The sequence below is a fragment of the Saccostrea echinata genome, unplaced genomic scaffold (genome assembly GCF_033153115.1).
Source record: "Saccostrea echinata isolate AGI-Se365-2 ecotype Australia unplaced genomic scaffold, CSIRO_AGI_Sech_v1 ptg000033l, whole genome shotgun sequence".
NCBI lineage: Eukaryota > Metazoa > Mollusca > Bivalvia > Ostreida > Ostreidae > Saccostrea > Saccostrea echinata.
The window spans coordinates 4099179-4105178 of NW_026889782.1; positions in this window are offsets into that span (position 1 = coordinate 4099179).

Sequence of the window (6000 nt, forward strand, 5' to 3'; positions counted from 1 at the left end):
TAAGCTAAAGTATATGGTCCAAGCAGTGTTGCAAAACATAGCCTGTTCCTGTTCTCCCTCGTGCTGCTGTCCATTTGAAGATAGAGGACTGCAGGAAGGGACTCCCTGAGCATGTAAAAGACACCGAGTAAGACGGATAATGTAAGATGGGTGGAGTGGCTGTATTCCAATAAGTCGAAAAATCCATACACCTTAATCCCGTGAGTTCAATCTGCAGATTTCTCTTTTCCAATTCTTTTTCAAGGACGACATACTGTGATGCAAGTACATCTTATGCACTTTTTTCTGAGGCCTGGTCCTTAAATCATATATACATTTTTGTTAGTAGTTGGACTTTTGGGAGAAGCACTGACTTTTACACTCGACGGCTTACTTTGACATTTAACATGTGTCATGTACGGACTTGATATTTGATTAGAAAAACCTTACTAATGGTCATATGTATGGTGTTAGGGGCACTTACATGCTTTACTTGTATGCAATCAACACAAGAGATGATGGGAGGTAGAATAACATAACTTAAAATACTTTATTTGTGAGGGATAGTATTTCCTTTCTAGCGTATTTTATGAAGGAATCAAATAAGGAAGAAAAAAAACGATCCGGAATGAACACTTGGGAGTAGTTGGTCAAATTATGGGAAAGGAGGAAAATTGTTCATACGTAGATCATGCTCTTGCGTATCGAATCAACTGAGAGATATAAACCTCGTATGGAGACGAGAAAGAGGAGATGACATAAGTTTTGTTATCTTTTTCAGTTTTCTGAAATCTGTTACAAGACGAAATTCACCAGAAGCCTTTTTGACAAGCAAACATGGAGAGTGTCATTCACTGTTTGATTCCTGAATGATTTCATTTTTCAAAAGAATCCCACTGTGGGACGTGGATACTGGTCCATCGGATGAGACCGTATAAACCGAGGTCCCGTGTCGCTGTAGGTGCTGGCACGAAAAAGATCCCTCACTGCTCAATGGCCTTGAGTGCCGAGTATAGATCAACATTTGTAGCTCACCGCCGGCAAGTAGTAGCGTCTCCATCTCGAGAGGGACGTTAAACAGTAACAAACAAACAAAACATTTTTCAAAAGATATTCAACTTAACTGTTTATTTCAGAATGATTTGAAGGAGTGGTTCTGTAAAATGACATGTTGACAGGTTTTGAATTTGGGTCTGTTTCAATTCTGTGCATGTAGGTGTTAAATTGTCCTAATTCATGATATCCAGAAGCAAAAAATGTTTCTGTTCTTGTGCCAAAATTGTGTTAGTTACTTTTGTTGTGCATTGAGGTCTGATTTGCTGAGATCAAGATAAGTTTTTGTTGTGTGTTTGCTGTTTTTGAATGTACACTGACACTTGTGTTTTGATCATGTTAAATTGTGCAGTGTTGTGTATTGATGGAATTGTGTCATCGTCAAAATTGTAAACTGCACTTGAATCTATATCTGAAACACATGCAAGAACCTTACCTTTTTGTAACTGAATTTCTTGATTTGTTAACCGTTCACGGTAGCTCAGTCGGTAGAGCACTCACTCCGTGATCGGGAGGCCGTGAGTTCGAATCTCGGCCGCGACTGACCTAAGTCGATAAAAAAAATGGGTAGCAACTGTTCCTTCGCCATGCACTCGGCACTTTGAAGTGAAAATTGCGGGTCCTTCGGATGAGACCTTAAAAAATTGTGTCACGGCAGGCGTTGGCAAGATAAAGATCCCTCACTGCTTAATGGCCCTGAGTGCCGAGTAAAGGTCAAAATTTGAAGCCCTTCACCGGTATATGGTGACGTCTTTATATGAGTGAAAAATTCTCGAATGGGACGTAAAACAACATACAATCAATCTTGATTTGTTGGATTTAGCACTCTGAAAGCTGACTGACCATTTTTAATTTTGACAAGACATTTAGCACCTAAAATGTTCAGACTTTGATTTTCAGGAGTTGGTTTTAGAAGCACTTCTTCACCTTACTAGCGTTTGGACACTGATGGAGAAAATGTTCTCAGAAAATGGGCAAATTAATAGTCTTTACTACTCTAGCTAAACCACTGTTAGTCTTCAAAACATTTACCTTTGCTGAGTCACTATATAAAAGCTAGGTTGAGGGTTACCTAATGTTTTGCAAAAAATCAAGTCCAGTTATTAAAGAGGGGGGTAATCACAGGGAAAGAAAATGTGCCATCTTTAAATGAAATTGGTAATTTCAATTTGCCTAGCATTTTTAAATGACCTCCTACACCATTTACAAATTCATAATCAGGTGTTTGCAGCACTGAGTTTTCAAAACTGGCTTTTGCCAAAAATGCAGTATTACAGAAATAGAAGCACCGGTGACAACAAGGGCATTTGTTTTAACACCATTAACATAAACAGCAACAATATTCTTAACTAAATTTGTAGTCAAATAAATTTCTGCTGAGTTTTGTTTATGGAGGCGCCTACCCATGCTAAAGGTAGGCATGAGTCCCTATTTAGAAACATTTAGTTTTAAAAATGAACTTTCTGGGTTTTTGAAACAAACATGTTCGAAATGATTTAAACAAAAACAAAGTTGACATCTATAACCAAAAACTCTACAGTTATGCAAATAACAATAATCAAAACCACAACGTGAACACCTAAGAGGTGCAGTGGGACCACGGGAACAGGTTGGACGGTCAGCTGGGGGTTGATTCTGTGCTGGGGTCTTGTTGATGGCCCATTGAACTGGCGCGGGACTGGTGCCTTTGGAACTAGTTTGATTCTGCCACTGAGATTGGTACTGGGACTTTTGTTCAGAATCGTACACATTATAACTGTCATAGTTTTTATCACTTTTCCAAAACACATTCCTGGAGGAATTGTCAAATTGTTTGTTTTGGGGTCTGGCGGCTCTTCCTCTGTTTCTATGGTCTCAGTTATACAGGTTTTTCGGTTTTGCTCAATGTCATTACTGACTCGAAAGTTGATCAGTGAGTTTTAACAGTAACCGTTCCTCCATATTTCAATTGAGGCAATGATGTTGTTCTCATCTTTTGTAATTTTCAAGGTGGATTCAGCCATTTGGAAAATTTAAACAAATCTTCGATTGTCTCCGGGTCTTTGTCAAGGATTATTTTGGTTATATCTGATTTGAAGCCCTTACACAGGGAAAAGTGGCTCGCATGATTTTCATGCGTTTGCCTTTTCGCATGAAATTTATGCGAAAATCATACAAAAATCATGTGAAAACTCCCACATGCGAATTTCATGCGAATGTTATCACACAAATTTCATGCAAAATTCATGCGATTTTCATGCGACTAAAATTTCGCATGATATCCATGCGAATTCCACTTTGTCTGTTTTTCGTGTGAAAATCGTGCGATATTCACAAGAATATTATGCAATATTCATACCATATGAGGAAAAGCAATGAACAAAAAAAATGAACATTTCAATGTTTATTTAGATGCATCTGTCACAGTGAGTGGTAAAAAATTGCCAGTCTCTGATCCTAATATCATATTGTTTGGATGCTCCTTATGAATCCATTAACATTAATGATGGCTGTGTTTAAAGGCAGTTTTTCAGACTTTTTCAGTTTTTTTGTCCTGACAAGCATTTCCTACAAAGAAATTAAATCATAAATTTTTTTATTATATTACTACCCATACTGATATTCCAATTGTTTCAGTCAAAGGGGCTAACTCCTATAATTACTGAATAGGACGTCATTACATACAATAAATTCCATGTTATCACCTGAAAGGTCTGTGTTTTGTCAACTTGTTTATGTTAAACTGCACTGTATTACATGTTTTGAGCAAAACAGAAGACCCTGTGTTTTGCACATTAATAACTGCACAATAGAGGCATATATGTCAGACATCAGAACATGTTATTGACCAACTCTCTATATAAGTAGTGATTTCCCTAAGAACCAGCTACCGGCCAAATTGATCGCTTCAATTGATAAAAATGCCGCTTTGAAACAAAAATTTAATTGTTGTAAGGTCCACAGAGATTTGTCATAAACATCAACCCAAAGCCCGATACAATTGATCTCTAACCCTTTACTTTGAAATAAAGGGAAAACTTATTGGAACCTATTGTCCGATTGAGATATAATAGTCCATTTTAGTTATTATATTCCAATTGGATTTATGCGTTTTACAGACATTATAATGCTGAAAAGATGGATTTTTTTTAAATCTGCATAAAATAAGAATATATCAAATGCAACTGTTTAATTATTACAAGGAATTTTTTTCATTCATAACCCTCACATTTGTGAGATTAATCCCCAAGAAAATTGGATCTTTTGTGGGACCTGCGTCCTAAAATATTTTGTGTGATACACTGTAAAGTCGTGTTTACAAGTCTCTGCACATGTGTCAGAACAATACACGGTTAAAAATCACTTTTAATGTTAATTACTTACTCGAAATATTGTAAAGCCTTCAAATAGTTGTCGCTTAGCATAAAAAATGCATAACTTCATTATGAGTTCGATGAAAGGGAACCATTCGATTCACCTGGCCGTGTTACGTTGAACCTGAAACGAAAACGAGATCCGAATTTACTCTGAAAATTTTCGTTGCAAAATGAATAACATTAAGAATCTACATTTCAAACACATAATATGACAAACAATTAACAGTACATACATATTCACCGTCGTTTCAAGGGATTAGAGCACATAAATCCAAAAGGTAACTCTGGAACAAGCCACAGAAGGGTACACTCGTTTTTTTTTTCTGTAACCAGGAAGTGCAAGTAGAACCTGGCTAAATCGGCCAGTCAAGTTCGTATTCATCACAGAATCGGGAAATATCTAAAATAACTATAATTTTTGTCCTTTAAATCTTTATTTTGAAAATTTATTTCCGCGTCGAAGTTGGAACTTTGATAACTACGGGGTATACACTTATTTTACGAAACCAAAAGTAGTTTTTTTATGGAATGCCGTACGTCACATATTACGTCATGATGCGGCTGAGAAAGCAGACAAGAAAGAGTAGAGCAAATTCAACTGCATATTTTCTGTAAGTTTGTCATATTTTTATCATCTCCTTTATCACCAGATGGATGTAATATAATTTATTGGCAATATACATGTATGCTGACAGCTTAATAAATAGAAACAAGCATTCTGAGAGTATTGCATTAGCAATACTAGTCCCCTACCGGCAAGTGTAATCTGGTTCCCATTAAGAATTGAAAATGCCAAAATTCCGTCAAAAATTAATAAAGCGGGACGAAATGCAAACTTGATCTATAACTAATCAAGGTAAACCTACATACCAAAAATCAGCTCAATATCTACAAGCGTTTAGAAGAAAATTGCGGAAAACCCTTAAAAATTGAAAAGGCCGTAATTCCGTCAAAAATCAATGAAGCGGAACAAAATGCAAACTTGATCTGTAACTCTTCAAGATACACTCACATACCAAAAATCAGCTCAATATCTGCAAGCGTTTAGGAAAAAAGTGCGGAAAACCAAGTGGGACAGACTGACAGACAGACAGACGGACGGACGGACGGACAGACTCAGAGGAAACCTATAGTCCCCTCCGGTTTCACCGGTAGGGGACTAATAAGATGGACCTGGCACAGACACTCTTTGCCTGTTGCACCTGGGTCTGGGGTAAACCGCACCAAGCAATATACAGCACTGTAGAGTTATACATGTATATTAGGATATACCTAAATTTTTTTTAAAGTCAATCATTTTGTTCTAAAAATAGATACATAATGGAAGGGTGGCCTGGAAAAAAGTGGGTAGGTCTTTAATTTATCCTTCTCCTAGCTCCCATCCCTTCAACTCTACTATTTTGAATTTCCTTTTTCTTCCTCTGTCTGACTCCAACCTTCCCTATTTCTTCCTCTCCAAACTCCCCTTTACACCTCACATTCACCCATTACATGTACCACCAACAAAACATTTATTTGTAAATGTACATGTATGTATTCACAAAGAGGTTACTCTCTCTCTAGAACCATGATATTTATATACTGCAATGTACTAATGACATGCACAGTGGGG